At 40.9% G+C, this 27943-nt stretch overlaps 1 protein-coding gene across 1 annotated transcript in view; it reads left to right on the top strand.

The window, feature by feature from the left end:
* Nucleotides 1-27943, top strand: part of LOC136858372 (probable glutamate receptor) — a 231669-nt gene that overhangs the window by 112647 nt on the left and 91079 nt on the right. The gene's annotated exons all lie outside the window — the stretch shown is intronic.

The following is a 27943-nucleotide window of genomic DNA, read 5'->3' as shown; positions in this document are numbered from 1 at the left end:
TCAGCGCTGACACATCACCCATTATTTTAGAATCGGCGTTGCCCTAATACTGGTACGGTACGTGACTTGCTTTCTATTTCCTCTAAATAGCAAACGTGCTCTTCGTTTATAAATCTACAACCAAACTTTCCTCTTCGTTTGCAGATTTAGGACTGCCAGTAATACTTACGTAATTCGCTCAAATTGCCGGTATGGTTGAAATGTGGTTAAAACGTAGGTCAGATCCAGGTAGATATACTTTCTTATAAACCTTAAGTTCTTCAAATAAAGGAGTTTAAATCAATCAACCTTTACAGACTCAATTCGAGCAATCTGTACTTGTCGACGTGCTAGTATGCAATTTTGTAAAAATAGTTCTTTGTGCAAAACAAGCGATGCGTCGCTCTGTATTTGTTACAGAACTGATAAACATGTGGATGGTTGGCTTTGAAAATTTTGAAAGTTTTCTCTGCAATGATTGGGAGTTGTTTGTGGCGTGTCTAATTTGTGATGATTATTCTCCTACATCTAGGGTTACCATATTCTTAATCTCCAAAATTAGGACACCTTCAACGTGATTGATCACCACGCTCTTAGGACTGCCGAATCCCAAATGAAACATTATTAGTTCAATTTTATGTTGTCAAATAGCTATATTTATATGTGAAATAGGTCGCTGGTGCCATGATTTTCGACTGAAACATAGGTCCCTGGGCAGCAAATTGTACATTCCGCTTACTAATTGTACTCTTCCTGGACGAAAGCTTCAATATTTTTCTCCGAGATTAACAGTAAATGGACGTTTCATCTTCGGCGTGATGATAAATCATCTTAAAGAGAAACGAAACAAAGCATTATCAAAACGCATTGTTCAGCTCTAACAATGTTTTATTGCATAAACAATAGTGTGTTTATGAGTGTGTTTATTCTATTACTGTGAAATATTTGTGTAGTATAGTACCGTTTCTGTGGTATCTTTAGTAACTCTCTTACTAAAATTCTATTGTTGTAATTAGGGTAGACTTAACTGCAGTTAAGAATTGTGTAATTATTGTGTATTATTCTCTGTTTCCAGTAATTAACAGCAATTTCCATCTTGTTAGCGTGTTGTAGGAATTAAAAATAGTACAATTAAGCAGTATTGTAATGGAGTAGTAGCCTATGTTAATTAACTTACTGTCGTGTGATTTTTGTGAACTAACCTAGACAATATTTCTTTCCTTTTCTTTTTATTTTGCACAGAATAAGTTATCTTATTTTTCCTTTTCTTTTCACTATTTAGCAAAAATGGCTAAGCAGTGCGAGTGTAGGAACTGTGGGTGTGGCCAGCCATTAAGGAGTATGAGGAAGGAGTTGTAGAGCTTGAGAGAGGTAATTAGGATTCTCTCAGAGGACAGGAAGGAAAGTAGGCCTCCAAACAATGTACAGGATACAGTAGGTGTAATAGAGGGATGGGAAGGAATGGGGGGAATTGTGGAAGACAGGTGGACTAATGTTTTAAGGGGAAGGAGATTGAAGGCTAAGGGTTCCATTCAGGATCAGAATTCAGGACAGGTGTCGGTGAGAAATCGGTACGAGTCACTGCAGGTAGAACAACCGAGGGAAGATGGGGAACAGGGAACTGTTGCCGAGAAGTGTGGAGGTAGGGGAAAGGGAAGAGGTAGGAAAGGGAAATGTGGCGTAGTGAATAGGAAAAGATAGGTGGAACAGGGTCATGGGATGGAGAAAAGGGAGGAGGAAGTAGCTTCTGCAGCTGTCAGGAAAGATAGGACTGACCAGGAGGGGAGGGTATCAAATGAGGTGGGTAGGGTTGAGGCTCTGGTCATGGGGGATTCTATCGTTAGACATGTCGGTAAAGTGTGTGGAGGAAAGGGTACCAGGGTAGATTGTTATCCAGGAATTAGGTTGAGGCAGACGTTGAGGAAAGTAGAGGAGAAGGAGGAGGGAAAGGAGAAGGTGGTAGTGTTTCACGTTGTTACTAACAACGTACCACGAGCAGGTATAAGTACCAACATAGTTGGGGATGTGTGGGATCTGGTAAATGCTGAAGTTTAAGGAAGTGGAGATTGTTATCAGTAGAATTCTGTGCAGGAGGATACTGACAGGAAGGTGATTGGGGATTTAAATGAGACTATGGAGTGGGTATGTGGGAAAATGGGAGTGAAATTTCTAGATCCTAATGGGTGGGTAGGAGGTAGGGATCTGCACTCAGATGGCCTTCACATAAACCGCAGTGGTACATATAAGATAGGAAATTTGTTTAGAAAGGTTATAGGGAGGTACATTCAGGGAAACAGGGTGGCCTAGGGAGCGGTGTTAAGGGAACAGGGAACTGTAAATCAAGTAGGGATGACATAAAACTGTTAGTGCTCAACTGTAGAAGTATTGTAAAGAAAGGAATAGAATTAATTTAATAGATATATACTTACCAGATATTGTAATAGGAGTTGAATCATGGCTGAGAAATGATATAAGGGATGCAGACATTTTCTCACGGAACTGGGGGGTGTATCGTAGAGACAAAATAGAAATGGTAGGAGGGGGAGTATTCATTCTCGTGAAAGAAGAATTTGTAAGCTACGATAAATTTAAAGATGACAAACACGAAATTCTAGGGGTAAGGCTCATCTCTAAAGATAATACGCAACTTGATGTCTTTGGAGTGTACAGACCAGGAAAGGGTAGCGCAGATGCTGATTCAGAATTATTTGATAAGATAATCAGCTATGTGGGAAACGATAAGGAAAGGAACGTGATTGTAGTGGGTGATTTCAATTTACCAAATGTCAATTGGGAAGGTAATGCGAACGACAGGAAGCATGAGCAACAAATGGAAAATAAGTTAATATGGGAAGGGCACCTGATTCAGAAAGTGATGGAACCAACTAGAGGGAAGAATGTTCTGGATGTGGTGCTGGTAAAACCAGATGAGCTCTATAGGGAAACCGAAGTAATAGATGGTATTAGTGATCAGGAAGCTGTTTTTGTGGTAATTAAAAATAAATATGAAAGAAAGGAAGAGATCAAAATTAGGACTGTTAGGCCGTACCATATGGCTGATAAAACAGGCGTAAGGGAGTTTTTAATAAGTAACTATGATCGGTGGAAAACGACAATATAAAAATGTAAACAGACTCTGGGATGGGTTTAAAGCAATTGTTGAGGAATGTGAAAATAAGTTTGTACCTTTAAAGGTGGTAAGGAATGGTAAAGATGCACTATATTATAACAGGGAAGTAAAGAGACTAAGAGGGAGGTGCAGGTTGGAAGGAAATAGAGTTACAAATGGCTATGGAAGTAAGGAGAAATTGAAGGAAATTACTAGGAAATTGAATCTAGAAAATAAGTCAGCTAGGGATAACATGATGGCAAGCATAATTGGTGGCCATACTAATTTTAGTGAAAAGGAAGAGTATGTATAGGTACTTTAAGGCAGAAACAGGTTCCAGGAAGGACATTCCAGGAATCATTAATGGACAAGGGGAGTGTGTATGTGAGGATCATCAAAAGGCAGAAGTATTCATCCAGCAGTATGCAAAGGTTTTTGGTTACAAGGATAATGGTCAGATAGAGGAGGTGACTAATACTAAAGAAGTATTAAAATTTACCTATGACAGCAGTGACATTTACAGTAAGATACAATTTTGAAAACTAGAAAAGCAGCTGGAATTGACAAGGTTTCGGGGGATATACTAAAGGCAATGGGTTGGGATATAGTACCATATCTGAAGTACTTATTTGATTATTATTTGCATGAAGGAACTTTAGCAAATGAATGGAGAGTTGCTATAGTAAGCCCTGTATATAAAGGAAAGGGTGATATACATAAAGCTGAAAATTACAGGCCAGTCAGTTTGACATGCATTGTATGTAAGCTTTGGGAAAGCATTCTTTCTGATTATATTAGACACGTTTGCAAAATTAATAACTGGTTTGATAGAAGGCAGTTTGGGTTTAGGAAGGGTTATTCCACTGAAGCCCAACTTGTAGGATTCCAGCGAGATATAGCAGGTATCCTGGATTCAGGAGGTCAATTGGACTGTATCGCGATTGACCTGTTTAAGGCATTTGATAGGGTAGATCATGGGAGACTACTGGCAAAAATGAGTGCAATTGGACTAGACGAAGGAGTGACTGAATGGGTGGCTCTGTTTCTAGAAAATAGAACTCAGAGAATTAGAATAGGTGAAGCTTTATCTGTCCCTGTAAAAATTAAGAGGGGAATTCCTTAAGGCAGTATTATTGGACCTTTATGTTTTCTTATATATATCAATGATATGTGCAAAGAAGTGGAATCAGAGATAAGGCTTTTCGCAGATGATGTTATTCTGTACAGAGTAATAAATAAGTTACAAGATTGTGAGCAACTGCAAAATGACCTCGCTAATGTTGTGAGATGGACAGTAGGCAATGGTATGATGATAAACGGGGATAAAAGTCAGGTTGTGAGTTTCACATACCGTATAGGAAAAGTCCTCTCAGTTTTAATCACTGCGTTGAGGGGGGTGAAAGTTCCCTTTGGGGATCATTGTAAATACCTACGTATAAATATGAGGAAAGATCTTCAATGGGGTAATCACATAAATGGAATTGTAAATAAAGGGTACAGATCTCTGCACATGGTTATGAGAGTATTTAGGGGTTGTAGTAAGGATGTAAAGGAGAGAGCATATTTGTCTCTGGTGAGACCCCAACTAGAGTATGGTTCCAGTGTATGGGACCTTTACCAGGATTACTTGATTCAGGAATTGGAAGAAATCCAAGGAAAAGCAGCTCGATTTGTTCTGAGCGATTTCTGACAAAAGAGTAGCGTTACACAAATGTTGCAATGTTTGGGCTGGGAAGACTTGGGAGAAAGGAGACGAGCTGCTCGACTAAGTGGTATGTTCTGAGCTGCCAGTGGAGAGATGGCGTGGGAGGACATCAGTAGACGAATACGTTTGGATGGTGTCTTTAAAAGTGGGAAAGATCACAATATGAAGATATAGTTGGAATTCAAGAGTACAAATTGGGGTAAATATTCGTTTATAGGAAGGGAAGTTAAGGATGCGAATAACGTACCAAGGGAGATGTTCAATAAATTTCCAATTTCTTTGCAATCATTTAAGAAAAGGCTAGGAAAACAACAGATAGGGAATCTGCCACCTGGGCAACTGCCGTAAATGCAGATCAGTAGTGATTGATTTGTGTGCCGCACTCTTTAAAAATCAAGAAACTGTTGTTAAACGTACTTAATAAGGCGATTTATTAGGTGAGGAATGTTTAACTTAATGAAGATGCAGCTGGATAAATACACTAGCCCGCTCGAGTCTACACGTGTATCGCACAAACTTAAACTGGTATGTGAAAACGGGAAGAGGAGAACTACCGCAGCTATCTCTAAGCTAGCTCAAAGGATCTAAACATCGATTGTAAGCAATATAAATTGATATTTCCGGTTTTAAGCGATTGTAATCGAATAACGGACGTTGCAATTCAATAATCGATATTTTTGTAACTTGTTGACGATACGAGATGAAAACACAAATCAAAAGATGTTACTTCCCAAAGATAAAAAAAAATGCGGACATTAGCAGAAATCGTAAGACGTTACATTAAACATCGAAACAATAAAGCAAAGAAATGTAGGTGAAAAATGAACTTTTGAAACCTATTGCAATGGCTGAGAAAAATCTAAGTACATCACATGAATACCTTAGAACTCCTACTTGGAAAAGTACATCACGGTCTGTACTCAGTGAGGTAACCCTAGCTACATCACGAAAGGGAAGCTGGTGACTTCTGATAAAACGTACGTGTCCAAAATGTAGCTCACAAATTCTATTATTTCTTCGGCGAGTTTGAAGATTCAACGTTCTAGGCAAATGGGGGTAATTAACATACTATCCGCAAAACTTTTAGTGACACTTCAGCTCCCCAGTGCTGAATCGGTAGACCTCGGTAATCTTCCATGACACCAAAAGTGAATCAATTTTGCATCACATTAAGACATCTGGCGGTGTAATCACAAGACTTGGAACACTATTGTTATTTTTACAATAAAGCAAAGGAATATAGGTGAAAAATGCACTTTTGATATCTATCGCAATGGCTGAGGAAAATCCAAGTACATCACATTAAGATGGTACATTAGAACTCCTACTTGGAAAATAACATGACGGTCTATACACAATGAGGGCTGGAAAATAATAGCAGACGTAGAACGGCACTGTGATATAGATAAAGGAAAATAAACAGTTTATCATCCCCTTCAGTTAGTCGATTGAACGATCTGCCGCATATAGAGGGAAATTTGTTTCCACATTCAAGAGAATTAAAACATTTCCTGCCACTCCACGCCCCCCTAGTAAAAGAGAGGTAGGTCACTCTATTTCATTATGATTGATATTATTACGGATAATAAAGAAAAGTGTCACAAGACATGATGCGTGTGTGACGCAATTGTGGCCTTTGGATAATAAATGTTTGGAAAATTACACTATCGATGAAATTCACATTTAAATTCCATTCAACTGGCAATTCTACTGGAAGTGTTGGGTTCCCTACTTGCCCCTCAACCCCGTAAAACGAAGTGTCACTAAAGGTTTCATCTCTAGTAAAAGAAGAGCGGCAGGCTTCGGCAGCCAGCACAATTCCTATACTCGCCGCTAAATGGGGACTTCATTCATTCCATTCCTGACCCGGTCGAATGACCAGTAACAGGCTGTGGTTTTCATTTCATCTCTAGTAAACAGGAGTCAATTTAAATACCTAACAGGTTTCTTGAATGCAATTTACATCATCTTCTTATTTATTAATGCTATTTTAAATACTCAGTAATTAGTTTCCAAGCTAGGGTCAGTAATTTAAGTTCCGCGGACCACTAATTGAATATGGCTGCATTACAAAGTTGTTTTGTAGCCCTCCAATCACGTGCCCGGACTCGCGGTGCGGCCTAATGCTCTCCAGTCTAACTATGCTGCCACACTTCAACAAGGAGCATGCCCAGGTGCCCTTTGTGCTGGTACATGCGGCCCGGAATATCAGCATCTCCATCAACTTGGGCGACATGCCACCGTACTCGCCCAAAATCTTCGCCTTCTTCCACGTCATCGAGAAAATGAGGTGAGTACGTCATGCAAAATGTGTAACAGTTAGTACGAGTACAATCAAATTCCGGTATAAAAATGTCAAATTTAGTAATTATTCTTGTTATGCCCACCTCTGTAGCGTAACGGCTAGTGTTATTAGCTGCCGTCCTCGGGTGCCCGGATTCGATTCCCGGTACTGTCAGAAATTTAAGGGCTGGTATGTGGTTGAAATGGTACATGCAGCTCACCGCTATTGGAGGTGTGCCTGAAAATAGCTGCACCACTTTTATTATTATTATTAATTTCGATTTTGGTCATTGCGGACCATGGAATAACAACTTCAGAGCATTGGTTACTCATTTACCTGCTTCTTTCATTGACTTTGATGTTCCGCCAATATTCCTTCTCTCGGTTGCTCATTTCTTTCTCTTCTCCTGTCGGGCTGAGTGGCTCAGACGGTTGACGGGCTGGCCTTCTGCCCCAAATTGGCACGTTCGATCCTCGTGGTATTTGCAAGTGTTCAAATACTGTACGCCAGCCTCGTGTCGGTAGATTTACTGCCACGTAAAGGAACTCCTTCGAGACTTAATTCCGGCACCTCGGCGTCTTCGAAAACTGTGAAAGTAGTTTGTGGGATCTAATGATATTATTATTATTATTATTATTATTATTATTATTATTATTATTATTATTATTATTATTATTATTATTATTATTATTATTATTATTATTATTATTAATGTATTTCTTCCTTATTTTGAAAAACACCACATTTGCCCCTTCACCTTCCTCTTAAAATTCCTTTAAATATGATATAATTTCTCTGGAATTGCTTTGAATGTGAACATATTCCTGTCTAATGCCCATTTTCTCCATGTCCGTAAGGATTTCGGTGAACCATACGTGACTAGGAGAGTTGGCCGTGCGGTTAGGGGCGCGCGGCTCTGAGCTTGCATCTGGGAGATACTGGGTTCGAGCCCCACTATCGGCAGGCCTCAAGATGGTTTCCGTGGTTTCCCATTTTCACACCAGGCAAATGCTGGGGATGTACCTTAATTAAGGCTACGGCCGCTTCCTTCCTACTTCTAGATCTTTCCTCTCCCTTCATCGCTATAAGACCTATCCATGTCGGTGCGACCTAAAACCAATTGTAAAAAAAAGAACCATATATGAACAACGTTTCTTCTCTCAAAGATAATTAGGATTTATTTCGTGAACCTTTCTTCTACTTATCCTGAGGATATGTCCATAAAATTGGTATTATCTCTTTCTCATCGATTCCGCGTCGTCCATCAACAATTTCCGACTTGATAACCACGTTATAATATGCGAGTTTTGTTCTCATAGCTACAGATTTCCTCGTGTACACTTAGCTGCCTTCACTGTTTTATTTTCTGCAGCATTGTGTTGGATCATCCCACCAAACTATTTGAAGGTTTTCAGTTTACCAATATTTCCTTCTCCTGTCTTCATGAATCTTGGAGCTGATTTGAAGTTCGTAAAAATTTTGTTTCCTCAGAAGATATATGTAGACCAGTCTTCACAGCCACATCTCGAAAATGATTGATTCGAATGTAATAAGGGAAGAGAACACCTTAGGGTAGAAATCACAGAAATGGATGAGAACTTCAAGGAAAACAATACCAGATTATTCCATAGGGCATTTAAAATAGAATCAAAGGATATATAGCACCGAGCCTACATTTCAAGAAAACGGACGGAACTCTTGCCCTGAACAATAAAGATAACTATCCCTGCAAAGTACTTTGAAGACCTCCTTAACTGTGAATCGTCACGGGAAAAATTGGAGATTGAGAAGGACACAATCCAGAACCCAGATTCCGAACCACCAGACGAGGAAGAGGTAAGGGAAGTAATAAACTCCCTAAGGAACAACAAATCATCTGGTGAAGATGGAGTAATAGCAGAACTGTGGAAGAACTGTTCCGGAATATTTGGAGAGATGAAAAAATACCAGAAGACTGGCTACTGGCATTAATACACCCGCTACATAAAAAAGGGGCCGAAAACAGACGTCAACAACTACCGGGGAATATCACTTTTATCTGTCACGTATAAGATTTTTTTCTAAACTCCTATTGAACAGACTGACACCGCAAATTGACTATAAGTTGGGAGAGTATCAGGGTGGCTTCGGGAGAGGGCGCTCTTGTCAGGATCAAATCTTGACTCTAAAAATGATAATCATCTATTACAGTGCGCGACCAAAGAACATCTTAATCTCTTTCGTTGACTTTCAAAAAGCATACGATTCAATAGGTAGAGTCACATTGATGGACATTTTGAGAGAATATGGCATCGGTCAAAAAACACTTAACTTACTTAGGTTAACACCAACAAACACCATATCCAAAGTGAAATTTCGAGGAGAGATCAGTAAACCCTTCCAGATAGAAGCAGGTCTGAGACAGGGCGACAGCTTATCACCAACACTGTTCAGCGTTGTTCTAGTTAAGGTCATGAAAATACTGTGGAAACATAGTGACTCAGGTGTTTTAATAGGTAGTAAACTTAAAACATGTCAAACCCAAGTATTTGGCCTTTGCTGATGATTTGGCACTCTTCGATGAGACAGAACAGGAAGAAATAACACAGATAAATGAACTACAGGAGATAGCCGAGAAAATAGGTTTAAAAATCTCCTTCACAAAAGCAGAGATGATGGGCACGGACAGCAATTGTGTGAAGAGAACAATGAAGACGAAATATGGCGAAGTGAAGGTCAGAAAGCAGTTTAAATACCTCGGAGAGATTATCAGTAGCAACGGGATGCATAAAAAAGGCCATGGAAAATAGGAGATTTAAGTTGGAAAGGCTAAGCACTGCCACCAAATCCATTTACAACAAATTAATATTTCCATTAATGCCAAAATAAGACATTATGACGCTGTGGTAAAACCAGTGATTCTGTATGGGGTGGAAACATCAACACTAACGAACCTGAAAAAAACTCCCAAACATTGAAAGGAGAATATTAGGGAGGATTTACGACCCAAGGGTGGTAGAGGGAAACTACAGGTTACCATCAAATAAGGAGATATGCAAAAAGAACAGAAGACCTTGAAACAACAATAAGGAACAGACACATGGTCAGAATGCATCCAGCAAGGTTAAATAAACAAATTTTTAGTGAAATATACTACTTGAAGAGCCAGGGGGGATGTGCCAAGCAGATGAAGGAAGAACTCAAGAGGTTAGGAATTGCAAATGAAGAATGTCGTGATAGAGAACAATTCAGGAAAAAACTTCCCAACATAAGAGTTCTTGTGAAAGAAAAGAAAGCGCATAGGGGGAAGATGGACTGAAGAGAGAAGAGCGCAACATTCTGAAAGTATGAAGGCACTGTGGAGAAAGAGGAAGGAAGAAGGGATGATAAGAAGGAAGTGAAGTGGTATAGGCGTGGTCCTAAATTTGGCCGGTTCGCAAGAAATAATAATAATAATAATAAAAATAATTCGTAGTAGTCAGAAAGCCTATTTGAGTTACTCAGACGGTAGAGTGCTGACTTTCTGAGCCCAGGTTGGTAGTGGTAGTAGAAGTTACCCAGATACGCGAGCTTGGTGTCGAGCTATTTGCCACAACGTAAAAGTATTCCTACGAAACATATTTCCATTACCTTGGGGTCTACGAAAATCTGCAATGCGGTTATTGCGAAGTAAAGCCAATTTTATTATTATTTTATAATTTATGGTACTGTAATTTTAAACTTAGTGTTTGTAATTCAATGATGTTGTTAAGAACTGTTCAGTGAGGTTAAAATAAAACAGTACAATTTGAACATGGTTACAACTCGGCTGTACCGACTTTTGGTTGTATTGCGATGAATAATTATATGATGCACCTTGAAACATTTTTGCTTAATTAAACAAGGGATTCCAGGAATATAAATTTGTAGGTGGTGCGAGCTCATATAACATACCCAACATTTTAAGCTGATCCATTCTGCTATGTTTTACGTACTACCCTTCGTGAAAATAACTTACAAAAACACTGAATATGCCCAAGCAGAGTTGACCTTCAAAGCAGTTAATCCCATACAAAGTGGAAGATAAATCAAATGCTCAGTGACTGAGTTTCTCGACAAGATTTGTCATAATAAGCGAATAGCCGCGTGGTTTGTTTAATGTAGTTGTTAGCTTGCATTCGGATGTTAGCGGGTTCGAACACCGCTGTCGAGAGCCCTAAGAAGGTTTACAGTAGTTTCCACACTAGGAAAATGCTGGGACTATACCTTAATTCTGACCACTATTATTCCTTCGCACTCCTAGCCCTTTCCAATCCCGTTGTGATAGTACATATATCACACCCCCGAATTATATGTAGAAGTTAGAGATATTATTGTCAGTATTCGATTTATTATTATTATTATTATTATTATTATTATTATTATTATTATCAGTATTTCATTTGTATATTTTGCCATTTATATTGGTAAGCTGGAAGATATCCACATATGTAGGTATGAGTAATTTGTTTTGCACCAGTGGGAAAACATGGCTGTAATAACTCTGGTAATTTGAATGAGTCATCTGGCTACCCCAGTGTGTGTTGTGATGTACTTGTGTCAGGGAATTCCATTTGTCATGTATATATCCCAGCCTGATGAGATGAGCTTGTTGTTGTACCAGGGAAAGTTTGGTGATTCATGAAAACTCCCCAGAGTTTGTTATTATCTTGGGAGGAAGAAGTAGTTCAGGGCTTGGTCTTGATTTGAGATCACTCATGATTGGCTGGCAAGCACCAATCCAGACGTCTCATCTGAGAGGAGGGGGATGTTGATGTCTATAAAGGTTGATGATACGGCGGCAACCAGATGATTGTATTAGGACATTGTAAGTGACATTAAGAGAGATTGTATGAGACATTGTAAGGGTGATTGTAGAGGTGATTGTAAAGGAACGAGAAGGAAGATAACTACAACTACAACTGACACACTGTACGGGAAGGAAGTGGTGCTGATACACGGTACTGGATTGACATGGCTGCAATGGACTGGACTTCAAACGTTTGTGGAGTGTAGTCGTGTTATGTTCGTAGAAAGTGGCTGATTGTGGAGAGTGCTTGCGCATTAAGTATTGTAGCACTTGTGGCGGCCTAGCATTATACGTTGGTGAAAGCTATCTCAGACTTTCCATAAATTTATGTTGAGGATCGACAGACGTGTGTATATATCTTTACAACAAGTGTTAAAATATGTGAACACAGTAGTACAAGGTACAGTATCTGTGTGATGTGATAACTGCCGATTATGAGAATCGGTAAGTCGAATTCATAGAGACAGTGAAGGGTATTTATCTTCATACATGTACATTGTTCATCGGACTATTTACAAATGGTAACTTAGTTCTCACTTTCGTTTTCCCACGGTTTTCATTATTGTTGTTGTTGTAAATATGGAGTCTTCCAGCAATATTTTATGTGTGTATTATATGTATAATGTTGTATGTTGATGAGGTGCTCATGCACGGAATTTGTTCAGAATATAGTTAGCTATTTTAGAATCAGTGTTATTGATAAACCTAGGTGCAGTTCCTACCTAATTAGTCGTTTTCAGGAGGTTAGGTAAGGCCTGCAGCAGATGTACCAGTACGCAGCATTATGTACACGCCCTGGGATATAAAGTTTATCATGCTCTTATCTAAATTCGAGGGATCCATTCTGGTGAACTCTGGCGCCCATACTACGGACATTTCGGTTAATTATGCTTATTAATTTTATTAAGTTTTTGAGTAATTTTATTTATATATTTTTATTCATGAATTTATTTATTATTATCATCAAAAAGTTACAATTGGCGCCCAACGTGGGGCTGAATGATTGGTACATCTGTTAGGCTTATAAGCGTAGGTGCACTTGTCAGGTGTGGTTGGAATTCTGCAAACTATGTCAGTGAAGTGTTTTATATGTACGTGATATGTATGTTGGAGTATGAAGAAATGTTGTAGCGAGTCGAGTATTATAAAGTTGAGAAGTAGAGAGGTTTTGAAAGTTGCTGGTACTAAGAATCAGGAGAAGAGAAGGCAAAAGAATTCCACCACATTGAGTTTATCTAATTTAAGTGAGAGTAGCAAAATGGCTGATAGTAGGAAAGATCAATTTGCAACGATGGGTGAGGAACCGAGTAACCCGTCTCAAATTCAGAATGTAGGGGATCAAGGGGAGGCTTTAACTTTTAGTATGATTAAATCACTATTTAATGAATTGTCCAGTAAGATTGATAGCCAGAGTAAAGAGTTAAATTCAGTGAGTGTTGAATTAAATGCTGTTACCAGTAAAATCGATAATAATAATGTTGAATTGTCCGGTAAAATCGATAATAATAATGTTGAATTGTCTAGCAAGATTGATAGTCAGAGTAAAGAGTTGAAGAGTGAATTGAGTTTTTTAAGTAATGAAATATACAGTATTAATAGTGAATTAAATTCAGTTAGTACGGAATTGTCCAGTAAGATTGAGAATCAAAGTAAGGAGTTAAATTTAGTGAGTGTTGAATTGTCTAGTAAAATTGATAGTTTAAGCAGTGCTGTGAATGGTAGAATAGATGAATTAAACCAGAAATTTGACCATCAAAGCAGGGAAATTCAGGAAGTCAATAATAAGGTAGAAGCTCAATGCTTGGAATTGACTGAGAAAATTGAATGCCGATTTAATGTAGTTAGGAAAGAATTTGTTGAAAACAGCAAGGAATGTGATAAGAGAATAAAAATAGTGGAAGATAAAGTAGAAGAAATAGATAGAATTAAATCCAATCAGAACGTTTTAGCGAAGCGTATAGATGAGAAGAATGAGAAATTGGAGAAAGACCTTAAGTCGGTAAAAGATGACCTCAAGTCAGTAGAAGGAAATGCCAGAATGGTAGTGGAAGAAGGAATTAAATCATGTCATGTGAAATTAAGGCAGGAGATCAGTCAAATCCAATTAGGTAGCAGCATATGTAATAGGTACGTATCTTGTACGAAGGACTCTGAATTACCCAAGTTTAATGGTCGGCAGTTTAATCCGATGGAATTCTTGAAAACGGTGGAGAAACGGTTTTCCAAGAATCTTGACGATGGTTTGATCGAGTGGAGTATGGTTGATGAGATGTTGCATATTGCATTTGTTGGAGAAGCGAGATCCTGGTTTCAAGTTTATAGACAGGGTATTTCGAGTTTAGAGGAATTTAGGGAGAAATTTAGTTCTAAATTTTGGAGTGAAGCTATTCAGGGAAGGGAAAGAGATCGCGTGCTATTTGGCAAGTATAAACCTCAGGAAGGTGTATCTATGACGGAATATTTCTTGGCGCATGTTCTGATCAGCCAGAATATTGAAGGTCTAGCATCGGAGAGAGATACAGTCCGCCAGATGTTGAGGCATTTTCCTGAGAAGGTCGGATTAGCTGCATGTATGCAGAATATTGTTACGATCAATGAACTAGAGCAGCTGTTAGAGAGGTTTGATGCTTTGGAAGGGCAGGGGAGGACTAGGCAAAGTGAAGGTAGAAATTACGGGGATAATGGGAGACAAGGTAATCAGGTAGCGGGAGATAGGAATAATCAGAATTTCAGTCATTCTAGGCACGGGAATCAGGGTGGTAATTCCGGAAGGGGAAACAGACACTCTAACCAAGGAGGTAATCACCAGGAATATTATGGCAGAAGACCTAATCAAGGGGAATCAGAAAGTAGGGGGCGTACGGATCAAAGACCTCCAGATCAAGTGCAGAGACATGATAATAGTGAACAGTCCACGTCAAGTAATTTAAACCGGAATCGGACTTCTTAGTTGGGTCAGATAGGCAGTCCGATACCGAAATTCCTATTCACGTGATGAAACAGGTAAGTTATGATTTAGACGTGAAAGAGGAATTATTGAATGACCAAGTGTTTTGTGATCAGGAGGAATCTGAAGCTATTATGATTACGCCTGTGATTGAAGTTGAGATTTGGGAGAATAAGGTCAAGGCTTTATTAGATTCAGGTAGTGAGAAGTCTTGTATTAATCTTAAGTTTTATGATGATGCTAAGAGGAAAGGACATGTCATAGAGGAAATTCCTGTTAGTAACACTTTCATCTTGTCTGCGGTAGGCAGCAAATCACATAGAATTAAGAGTCAAGTGGCTATTCCAGTTAAGATAGGCAATGAGACTGTTTTTCAGGTATGTTTATTAGTGCCTAATTTAGTATATCCGGTGATTTTTGGGGCTGATTGGTTGGGTAGTCAAGGTGTTAAGTTGGATTATGATAGTGCGACGGTTCGATTTTTTTGGGGTAGTTCTCGTGATTTGATGAAATTGGAGTACAAGATCGATGAGGGAATTTTTGTTCATGAGTTGAGTTGTATCCAGGTGGCTTACGATGTTGAAGTAAATGAAGTTTGTGATAGAGAGTCACAGGTAAATCTGTGTCACATGTCTGTGGAGACTGGTCAGGAAGACCAGTTCCTCGAGGCTGTGGACAGAACGAATTTAGTACAGGAGCAGAAGGATTGCTTATTTTCTTTGTTAGTAGAGTATAGCGACGTTTTTAGTGGTAAGCCTGGAAAAACTCACCTTTATGAACATAAGTTTGACATCACTGATCGCTCGAGTTTTGTGGGACCGCGGTATCCTATTCCACATGTTCATGCCAGAGCTGTAGATGAGGTTATATCGAAAATGTTGGAGGATGGGATCATTGAACCTTCAAGTAGTCAATATGTGAACCCTTTAGTGGTTGTAGCCAAGAAGGATGGGAGTGTTCGTGTGTGCTTGGATGCCAGACAGATGAACAGACGCATTGCACCCGATCAACAACGACCTGAGACTACCGAAGACCTGATCCAACGTTTCGATGGTAGGAAATGGCTCACGGCGGTTGATTTAAGCTCTAGTTTCTGGCAAGTTCCCTTAAGGAAGGAAGATCGGCAGTTCACCGCATTTCTTTATAAGAATAAGTTATTTCAGTTCACACGCGTCCCTTTTGGCACAAAAACATCATCTGCCGCACTTATCAGGGCTTTAGACATTGTGTTGGGACATGAAACGGAGGATTTCACCACCAGTTATGTTGATGATCTGGTCGTTGCGTCACATACATTCGAGGAACACATGAGACACTTAGAGATTGTTTTTCGTAAGTTGAGGGATGGAGGTTTCACCTTGAAATTGAATAAATCTACATTTTGTGCACAACACATAACATTTCTAGGTCACACTATCACGCAGCAGGGTGTAACTCCAGAACAGATGAAATTAGAACACATTTTCAACACCAGGACACCACGTAACGTCAAACAACTTCGGTCCTTTTTGGGAGTTTGCAATTATTTTAGGAGGTTTGTAATTAGATATTCATTTCTTGTAGAGCCATTTAGGGAACTCCTTAAGAGTAATGCTAGGTGGAACTGGGGTCCGGAGCATGATACAGCTTTCACACAACTTAAGTTAGGTTTTCGAGAAGCTGTCATGCTAAAATATCCTAGATCAGACCGTGCATACTTAGTTATGACTGATGCTAGCGATAAGGGGATTGCGGGGGTGTTATTTCAAGAGGATGATGAGGGTAACCTTGGGATTGTGTCTCTAGCTAGTAGGGGACTTAGTTTAGCTGAGAAGAGGTATACTGTTACCGAATTAGAGTTGCTTGCCATTGTGTACTCCTTGGGTAAATTTAGAACGTACGTGTTAGGAACTAAATTTAAGATTATGACTGATCACAATGCTCTGATTTTTATGCAGACGTGTAAGTTAACATCTAATCGTATGTCCCGTTGGATTCTTGCCTTACAAGAGTACGACTTTGACATATCTCATGTCAAAGGGGCAGACAATGTCTTAGCAGATTTCTTGAGTAGAAACCCTCAGGTATCTCGTGAAGACATTGTCGCCGAACAGTCAGGAGGAATTTTAGTATGTACTGCTAAATTTTATGATCGTAAGGAGGAGAAGTTACGTTTGCGTAAGATTAATCTGGAACAGAGGAAGGAGGTTGACCTCATTCAGATAATTGGTGAATTGGAGGCTAGTGAGCCTGATACTCAGATTCAGAAAGGTAACACGTGGTACCGACTACAAGGTGATTTACTGGCTAAGAAGTGTTATAACGATGTGTGGTGTGTGATAGTCCCCAAGTCTTTGACAGAAGACATTGTTTGGTTTTATCACAAGGAGTTGGGCCATTTCGGTCCGGACAAGGTTTTATGTGCTCTTCAGTACAATTTCATTTGGAAGAACATGGGAAGGGACGTTAGGAAAATTCTAGCGACATGTGACTTGTGTCAGCGCTGCAAGCACCCCAACAGGCATTTAGAGGGTCCTAGACAGGTAGTTTTGACGCAGGCGCCTGGAGAGCTTGTATGCGTGGATCTGTATGGACCGTTAGTGTCTTCTCGGTATGGATACCAGTTTATATTTGTCGTATTAGATGCCTTCAGCAAATACGTCAAGTTGTATCCCCTGAGGAAAGCCACAGGGAGAGGGTGTGTCAATCAGATCATTGACAAGTATGTGCCTGAGTTTGGTAAGCCACTCAGGATACTATCAGACCATGGATCACAATTTTCCTCAAAAGTCTGGAGAACCAAATTGGCGGAAATTGGGATCCAGCATATTTATTCGTCGATACGATATCCGCAAGGGAATATGTCTGAAAGAGTCATGAGAGAACTCGGCAGGATGTTCAGGTCGTATGTGAGCGAGAAACACAGCTCATGGTTTAATCGCCTGGACGATATTGAGCGGTGGTTTAACGTCACTAAGCACGACAGTACTGGACATTCTCCGATAGAGGTTCAATTAGGTAGGAAGCCTACCAACGAACTCGCTAGAATATTAGGTTTAGCTACAGGAGAGGCGGTACCCAGGGATATCTGTATCCAGCTGGCTAGGGATAATTTAATTAAGGCAGGTAATAGGAGAATTCGCCAGCAAAAGGGGAAAGTACAGGACGAGTTTGAGGTGGGAGACGAGGTGCTTCTCAGAGTTCCTCATTTGTCGAATGCCGATCAGAAAACTATGCATAAGTTTTTTCAATTGTATCAGGGTCCATATACTGTGGACAGTAGAATAGGCAAGTGTGCTTATAGGCTCCTAACCGCTGAAAATAAGGTTCTTGGGACATTTAATATCTATAGCCTTCGCAGATATAAGAGATAGGATCTGCACCTTGGATGTATATATTATCAATATTAATGTATGTGTACAGTAGCAAGAAGGGATTGTGTTCAATGCTATATGAAACAATCAGAGTTGTGTGTATATAGCCATATTATTATTATTATTATTGTTTGGACAAATTGTATTTCGTGTGTGCAAATACAATGCAGTAGACGCAATGTATATATCATTATTACAGTAAATTATGTGTTCAGTTATGCCATTATAAGGTTATGTATGAAGTTCTGTTTTATGGTGAATCATAATATGTGATATCATCGATTCACCAAGGGGGCGTTATGTGATAGTACATATATCACACCCCCGAATTATATGTAGAAGTTAGAGATATTATTGTCAGTATTCGATTTATTATTATTATTATTATTATTATTATTATTATTATTATTATTATTATTATCAGTATTTCATTTGTATATTTTGCCATTTATATTGGTAAGCTGGAAGATATCCACATATGTAGGTATGAGTAATTTGTTTTGCACCAGTGGGAAAACATGGCTGTAATAACTCTGGTAATTTGAATGAGTCATCTGGCTACCCCAGTGTGTGTTGTGATGTACTTGTGTCAGGGAATTCCATTTGTCATGTATATATCCCAGCCTGATGAGATGAGCTTGTTGTTGTACCAGGGAAAGTTTGGTGATTCATGAAAACTCCCCAGAGTTTGTTATTATCTTGGGAGGAAGAAGTAGTTCAGGGCTTGGTCTTGATTTGAGATCACTCATGATTGGCTGGCAAGCACCAATCCAGACGTCTCATCTGAGAGGAGGGGGATGTTGATGTCTATAAAGGTTGATGATACGGCGGCAACCAGATGATTGTATTAGGACATTGTAAGTGACATTAAGAGAGATTGTATGAGACATTGTAAGGGTGATTGTAGAGGTGATTGTAAAGGAACGAGAAGGAAGATAACTACAACTACAACTGACACACTGTACGGGAAGGAAGTGGTGCTGATACACGGTACTGGATTGACATGGCTGCAATGGACTGGACTTCAAACGTTTGTGGAGTGTAGTCGTGTTATGTTCGTAGAAAGTGGCTGATTGTGGAGAGTGCTTGCGCATTAAGTATTGTAGCACTTGTGGCGGCCTAGCATTATACGTTGGTGAAAGCTATCTCAGACTTTCCATAAATTTATGTTGAGGATCGACAGACGTGTGTATATATCTTTACAACAAGTGTTAAAATATGTGAACACAGTAGTACAAGGTACAGTATCTGTGTGATGTGATAACTGCCGATTATGAGAATCGGTAAGTCGAATTCATAGAGACAGTGAAGGGTATTTATCTTCATACATGTACATTGTTCATCGGACTATTTACAAATGGTAACTTAGTTCTCACTTTCGTTTTCCCACGGTTTTCATTATTGTTGTTGTTGTAAATATGGAGTCTTCCAGCAATATTTTATGTGTGTATTATATGTATAATGTTGTATGTTGATGAGGTGCTCATGCACGGAATTTGTTCAGAATATAGTTAGCTATTTTAGAATCAGTGTTATTGATAAACCTAGGTGCAGTTCCTACCTAATTAGTCGTTTTCAGGAGGTTAGGTAAGGCCTGCAGCAGATGTACCAGTACGCAGCATTATGTACACGCCCTGGGATATAAAGTTTATCATGCTCTTATCTAAATTCGAGGGATCCATTCTGGTGAACTCTGGCGCCCATACTACGGACATTTCGGTTAATTATGCTTATTAATTTTATTAAGTTTTTGAGTAATTTTATTTATATATTTTTATTCATGAATTTATTTATTATTATCATCAAAAAGTTACACCGTCGCAGTCTCGGTGCGACGTCAAGCAAATTCTAACATACAGTATACATTCTTTGTATACCCATTGTTCGGATAATAATAATAATAATAATAATAATAATAATAATAATAATAATAATAAAAATAATAATAATAAAAATAATAATAATAATAATGTTATTTGTTTTACGTCCCACTAACTACTCTTTTACAGTTTTAGGAGACGCCGAGGTACCGGAATTTAGTCCCGCAGGAGTTCTTTTACGTGCCAGTAAATCTACCGACACGAGGCTGACGTATTTGAGCACCTTCATATACCACCGATCCTGCCAAGTTGGGGTCAGAAGGCCAGATTCTTAACCGCCTGAGCCACTCAGCCCGGCGTTTGGATTATCGAGATTAATTCTGACTGTTCAAAAGTGAAAAATAAATGTTGGATGTTGGAAAGGTAAACAACGCAAATGTTATAAAGTGGGAAAGTTTGTGTCTAGGACACCACTCAACCGATTTCAACTCTTCTTTCACTGTTAGAAAGATTATTATTTCCATCTTATTAGAGGCTTTCTGGTATCATGCTAGTTTATCAGTAAAGCAGGTAATTTAAAAATATAGCATGCCGGAAAATTTTATTGTCCGGAACTTTTAACCCCTAATGCATGCACACTGGTCGGAGCAGGGTTCAGGGCTCGAGCATCTCTCTCAACAGCATTCCAGATATGCTCAATGGGAATGAGATCGAGGGACCCTGGGATACTTATCAAGCATCCTTGTTTCCGTAGAGTATTCATCGAACCAATTGGCTACAATTCGATAGCGATGTCTTGCTGTATGTGCAGGTCCCCAGCACGGTGTTGGAGGTGAGAAAATGGGTGGACATAATCTAACAGCAGGTGATGCTGTATTGTCGCCGGTGAGGGACGTTGTCAGGTGCCCCAGAAGTCCCATATAATCGCTCTTGAACAATTACTACCAGCACGGGCCTGAACTGTTCTCTTATGGCAAGAGGGATCCAGTACATCATGTGCTTGGAATGGTGTGTACTGGTACCTCGTTCCACCCGCCCAGTGGCGGTGTTTCTTTTATCCACGTGCCTTGTGTTGTGCGATAAGCAGAGATGCCATAATGAGATGGTGACTTCGAAACCCATTCGCGAGATATTTCTACATAGTAGGGATATTTATATTTTTTTGTTGTACAGCATTGAATTCGCAAGTGATCTGCTGCACTGTGGCCCGCCTTTCCACCCTTATAATCCGAGCTAGTCGATAGCACTCTCCTGTCATCAATATGTTATACACCATGGCAGTTGACCCTGGCGGCGGTTATTTTGCTTGTATCTACGTACTCACGGTATACGGTGACCCGTGACCCGTGCTCGGCGATGCACTCGTGCCTTGCCATCGGCGTGTACCATCTGGTGCCTCATCACAACTGTCCAGGCGATGTTTCTCCATGCTTTGAGAGTCCTATTGTGACGTTCCTTTTACCTACCTGACTCCTTGTACCTTGTGAGCATATGTATCCTAGTGGAACGATGGCTTCAAAACCCATTCGTCAGGTAATGTTTCTGGAGCGAGATTTTGTGTCTTACTCAATCTTTGCTCAGCTGATACTCACACGGCCATTACAAGGTCTGATGACATTCCAGTCTTGTGCCATACCGTACTATTACATTCACAGAATCAACCACAGCGCCGTTTCATCAAAGCGGTAGTTATCCTTAATTGCTCATCAGTTCTTATTGCATATCGCGACTAGAACACTGACTACGCTGTGCCAAATTGTGGAGAAATGATATGAGATTCGAGTTGTTACCTGTTTCTGGGTTCTGACACTACGTCCTTGTAAGTGCAGTTCCTATTCCTTGCGATTAAAATAGTGATATTCCTCTATTTCACTCGCCTATCGATTTAAGTAAGCACGAAACTGGTGGGTAAAATTTGGTAGTCTACTTCAGTTTCCTCGAATTCTGTATCGACGTCCTGATAAGACTCGATTCCATCGAGAGAAAAGTGAAAAAGAGAAGCATTCTGACAACTTCGCAATATCAATTGCAAGGAAGAAGGCCTGTGCTTCCAGTACTCAGACAGCTTACTCCTCGTACATCCTTTGGGATGGGGGAGGGGGATGGGGGGGTAGGTAAAAGAAGTAAATACGTGTCCTCTTACCGATGTGGTGCAGCTGTTTTTGCGAACACCCTCAAAGGAGGTGAGCTCCATGTACCATTTTAACCACGTACTAGACTTCCTGCCATTCTTAAATATCTGGCAGCACCGGAAATCGAACCCGAGCCTCCAAGGACAGCAGCTTATTGTGCTAACCATTACGCTACGGAGAAAGACGATTGTAGAATATTTCCACGATATTCTTTACCTGTCGTAAGAGGCGACTAAAAGGGGTAACTTCCAGTGGCTCTCGCAGCCAGAAACCAAAACATATACTACGTATCACTGTCGGCAGCCATGAAGATGGTGTTCTGTGGTTTTCCATTTTCACACCAGGCAAATGCTAGGGCTGCACCTGATTTAAGGCCACGGCCGCTTCCTTCCCACTCCTAGCCCTTTCTCGTCCCATCTTCGCCATCCCATTTGTGTCGGTGCGACGTAAAGCCAATTGTAAAAAAAAGAAACAAAACAATATATAGGCCTATATGTTTATCAGCAAAAGAGGATAATTTAAACTCCGTAATGCTTTTCTTGCCAGTTTAAAAACGATTTGCAGATTGCAAACAAAATAAAACTCAATGGTACCTAAGCTCTGATGGGAGTGACCGCTGCTCAGCTTGAATACGTGCAGATTATGATATGAAGCGTGGTCGGCGTTACGAATACTCTATGCCGTAATTCTTGGCTTTTTAGACTGGGACCGCTCTCTCACCGTCACATGGCTCCTCAATTGTTCTCACGTAAGGTGAATGGACCTCGAACCAGTCCTTAGTCCCAGGTAGAAATCCTTCACCTGGCCGGAAATCAAAGCTGGGGCCTAGGACCTAGGACATAGGAAGGGTTTTCATTCCCCTTCCCGAAGGGGCGGGGCAGGCCAACAAGAAGGTACCGCCTTTTCTCTAGCCAGGAGATTTGGCGGGTTTTGGCGATTTGATGGAGTTGGGAGGTTGTGGTAGGGGGGAGGTTTGAATCAGTGAAGGAGTTGGGTGGGGGTTTCGGCCTCTTGGCTAAACGCTTTATAGAGTGCTTGATATTGTACAATTCGATTTTACTTGATTTGACATTGCTTTGTTTACATTTTGATTTCCATTTTTACAATGTGGTAATTTTTTGTGGTTTTGTTTTACAATTTATCATGATTTTCTGAGTTACATTTTGATTTTACAATTACATGTCTACAACAAAATTTGAGTTTGTACATAGTTGTTACAATGTTGTTTTACAAGTTATATTTTATAATTTACCCTGTTTCCCCTCTTTTTTTATTGAATTGAATACATGAATAACGGAGTTTCACAATATGTACTATATAATGGAGTTTTTAAAATACGTATAGCTATATTCATGAATAATGGAGTTTTTACAATATGTATAGCTATCTACATGATTTATAGTGGTGTGAAATTTTTACAATTTTTACAATATTTACAAAATTTCACGGTTAGATATTTACAGTCTTCAGGATACAATATTTGCAACATTGACTAAATGTTACCAAAACATATTTACAATATTTATAGTATAGAGATTTATATTATTCGGTACTTATGGCAGATTGATATAATTATGATTTGTTAGCTCATTGAGTACCTTGGGCTGGAGAGTACTGGCTTCTGAAATAGAGTAAATTATATTAATACATTTGCTCTTTGTATAACTATTGGTTGTTTTGAAGGTAGGGAGGAGGTCGACGAGGGCTCAATTGGTTTCGTGATTTTTCACGGTTGTCTTATTGAGTGTTGGGTGGGGGTTGGAGATATTCAGGGAATTATGGAAGTTGGAGTGATGGGTTTGGAGTCACAGTTTTCATAATTTTCCTAGATGGCACCACCTTCGGATGGAGGGAGGGACCGGAAAAGGTGGTAGGGCGTTTGGGAGAAATGAGAGGGGGGGGGTCCGCGGAGGAGTGGGTTAAGGGTAGGGTTATCGCGGTCTAGGGCACGGTGGAAGGCGCGTTGGAATTGGTTGAGGACGTAGGAGTCGAGTTATTGGGGGGGGGGGGGAGGGGAGGGAAAGATGTCGAGTAGGTCGGTCGTCGGGTAGCGAAATGGGAGTCGTAGGGCGTGGCGGACTGTGCAGGGTTCGATGGAGAGTAGAGGCGATACAGGTTCGGGTTGGAGTTGGCAACGGCTGCCCAGGTTGTGAGGCCGTAGGTGAAAGGGGCCCGGACGAAGGATTTATAAGTGTAAAGGAGGAATGTGGGTTTAAGTCCGCAGCTGGTCCTGGCTAGGCTACGTACTAGTCGGGCTCGGGCGGCAGGCTTGGTTTTAAGGTATTGGAAGTGGGGACGGAAGGTTAGGTGGGTTGTGCTCGGATAGAAGAGTTGCGGATCTGGAGTTGGGGTGGTCTAGATTGCGATTTATGATGATATTTCCACGTTTGCGTCGGAAGGGGAAGGACTGGGTCTTGTCTGGATTCAGTTTTAGGTGACACAGGTCGCACAAGGAAAGGAAAGATGGTTTTCCGTGATTTCTCATTTTCACACCAGACAAATGCTGGGGCTGTACCTTAATTAAGGCCACGGCCGCTTCCTTCCGACTCCTAGGCCTTTGCAATCCCATCGTCGCCATAATACCTATCTGTGTCGGCGCGACGTAAAGCCACTAGAAAAAAATTAATATTAGGGTAGGATGCCAGACGGAGTCGAATGCGAGCTGGAAGTCGAAGGTGATTAGGAGGGTGGGACGGCGTGATCGAAATTGTTGGAGGTTGTTTGAATGAGTTGGAGGAGTTGATCTTCAGTGGATAGCTTTGGGCGTAAGCCGAACTGGGATGGAGGTTGTAAATGATGGGATTGTAGGTGCGGGGGCGGGGGGATGCGGTGGACTAGAATTTTGTCCAGGATTTTTGCAAGGACTGTAATGAGGATTGTGGGGTGATAGGAGCTTAGTTCGGAAGGAGGCTTGCCTGATCTGGGAAATAAGAACATTGTGGTGTGTTTCCAGGAGGAGGGATAGAGTCCTGTGCGGAGGATGAAGGTGTATACGTCTGCCAATAGGGATAATAGGGTGGGAGGAGCATGACGGATATTAGGGATAATAGGGGGAGAGGAGCATGACGGATATGGAGGTAGCGAGTTTTGTCTTGGCCACGGGCTCTATTGGAGAGTAAGGACTGGATTTCGGTTGGGGTGATGGGCACGTCGAGGGGATGGTTCTAGAGGATACGGGTGTTTGAAGGGATGAGTGGAGGGGAGGAGGCGTGGTTTAGGTACGGTTGTGTGTCGGATGTATAAAAGTAGGGATCTCCGCGGGTGTTAAAACGGTGGCGGAAGTAAGGGCTACTTGCTGGAGCTATGTCCCTGTGGATAATGGGGTAACGGGGAGAGGGTTTTGTGCCGAGGAGGGTGTTGAGTTTGGCCCAGAACTTGGCTGGATAGGTTTGCAGAGCACTGAGTTTGGAGCAGGTTTGAGACCAGGAACGACGGAAGTGGACTGCTAGGTAGTTTTGGATGGTTCGGAGAATTTCTCGCAGTGCAGGCGCCCGAAGTAGGGATCTCGGAAGGGCATAAATTCACGGTGGTAGGAGTGGGATAGCTTTTTGAGGTGGACGAAGCGGGAGGGTAGGCGGGGTTGGGACGGGGAATGGAGCGTGGTGGGGTTATTGGATTCTGAGGCTGTATAAATGTGTTTAGGGTGTCTACGGACGTTTGGTCAGAGGAGAGTTTGTGGTTTGGTAGGAGGACCAGTCAGCTTTGGAGATGATAAGGATTCGCATAGGGCGAGGCGGAGAGGAGCGTGGGTTGGTGGACGGGATTTGGAGTAGGACTGGGAGGTGGTCGCTTCCAATGCTGGGGAGTAGTTGTACCGTGATGATGTGGGTTAGGGAGTTGTCGGCTATTAGGGCATCTGGTGTGGTTTTGGAGTCGGGGCGGCTGGGGTCGGGGAAGGGTATCAGGGATCAGTTCGATCGCTCAGAAGGTTTTGGAGTTCGTTAATTGCTCGGCGGGATGTGTGGGTGAGGATGAGGTCGGCTATGAGTATGAAGGGAGGAAGGTGTCACTGAGTTTGGTGATGAAGTGCAGAGGGAGAAGGATGTTGGACCGGTGTATATGGTTGCTAGGTGGAGGATCCGGGAGTGGAAGTATATACTGTGATGACTACGGCTTCTGGGAAGGTGAGGGAGTGGGGTGTGGAGCGGGTGGAGAGAGAGGAAGAGATGGCTATAGCAGAGCTCCAGTAGCCAATGTTGTCGGGGCGATCGGCGCAGTGGATGGTGAACCCTGGGAGGTGTGCGGGCTGGTGGGGAAGGAGAATTGTTTCGTTAAGGAGGATGGCGTGGGTGGAGTGCTGTATGATAAGAGCTTTGAGGTGGAGTCGTTTGGATTGAAAGGATTGTATATTGAGAAAGAAGATGGAGATGGGATAGGAGGCCGGGAACGACGTGTTGTGTTATGATCAATGGTTACACTAAAGTTTATAGGCGGGTGAAGTGGAAGTGGGTGTTTTGGCCGGAGTGGGAGGTTTGGAAGTGGGCGTTGAGTGTCTGGTTAGCCGCTGCCTGGAGTTGGGCTAGGACGAGTGGTCGATGATATGGGTGGATGTTCAGGAGGGAGATTTTAACAAATCGGATTATGTCTTCAAGGAATGGGGGAGGGAGATGGATTGAGTGGGTTGGGTGTGGGAGTCTATGGTTTGGACATGAGCAACTAGTTCGGGGCGGTTTTCTGCCGGCTTGGGACGGGATTTACATTTGAGGGAGTAGGTGGGGTAGGGTTCACCGCAGGTATTGCATTTCGGTGGGAGCTGGGCATTGGGGCATCGGGAGGTGGGATGGGATTAGGCCAGATAACAGGAAAAATAGTTACACATGGACTCTTGGGCCGGCTATTTGTAGTTTAAACAACGCAATATATCAATGAAAAGACCAAAATTTTCTTGGTCGAAAAGTCAACTACCAAAAAATATATATTTTTGAAGCATATCTTACAGATATAGTATTGGATTAATACAATACTGTACAAGTTAATATTAAACATGTCCTGACTGACTGACAGACAAATTCATCATCGCCGAGCCAAAACTACCGGACATAAAAAAAGGGAATTTTGGGAATACATTTATATTATAGTGTGGGTGCCCATTAAGGGAGAATTTTTCGATATCCCGCCGTTAAGGGGGTGAAAAGGGGGATGAATTGTTTAAATGAATATATCTGTATCTCAAAAACTTAAGAGTTTACAGACGTAAAATTTGGTATTTTGATCTTCTTTAAAAATAAAGAAATACGTATTTTTTCGTTTTTCGAAATATCCCTCAAGGGAGATAAGAAAAGGTGAGGGGCCGATGACCTTCGCCCCTTAAAACAACAAGCATCGTCATCATCAACAGAAAAGGTGAAAAATGGGTTGAATAACTTTCATGAGGATAGTTATATCTCAAAAACTGAAGATGTTACAGGCATGAAAACTGCTATTTGGAATTTCCTTTAAAAACAAAGTGTTACGGAGTTATCCGTGGTAATTAGAGGTGAAAGAAGGTGCTGGGATGAATAGGACTCAATCTACGAAATTAAAGTTAATTTTAAAATTTAACAAGGTTATATTTTTCTTTTCAAGATCAAGAAATAACAAATATAACAGGTACTCAGTAGCCTAACAACAAATCGAGAATGTTCAATTACAGTGTTACAGGATTTGGGCTCCGAGAGCCAGACACACAATTCTTGAGCAGTAAGCCCAACTTTACCCAAATACAAGATTCGACAAAGGGGCAGAAAACCCCAATCATGCCCAGGAGCACTTGCTCCCAATTACCTAATAAAGCCTCCTCGAGGCACACAAAATCAACTTTTAAGAAA

The sequence above is a fragment of the Anabrus simplex genome, chromosome 1 (genome assembly GCF_040414725.1).
Source record: "Anabrus simplex isolate iqAnaSimp1 chromosome 1, ASM4041472v1, whole genome shotgun sequence".
Taxonomy (NCBI): Eukaryota; Metazoa; Arthropoda; class Insecta; order Orthoptera; family Tettigoniidae; genus Anabrus; species Anabrus simplex.
The sequence above is the reverse complement of the archived record's forward strand: the minus strand, read 5'-3'. Positions and strand labels throughout refer to the sequence as shown.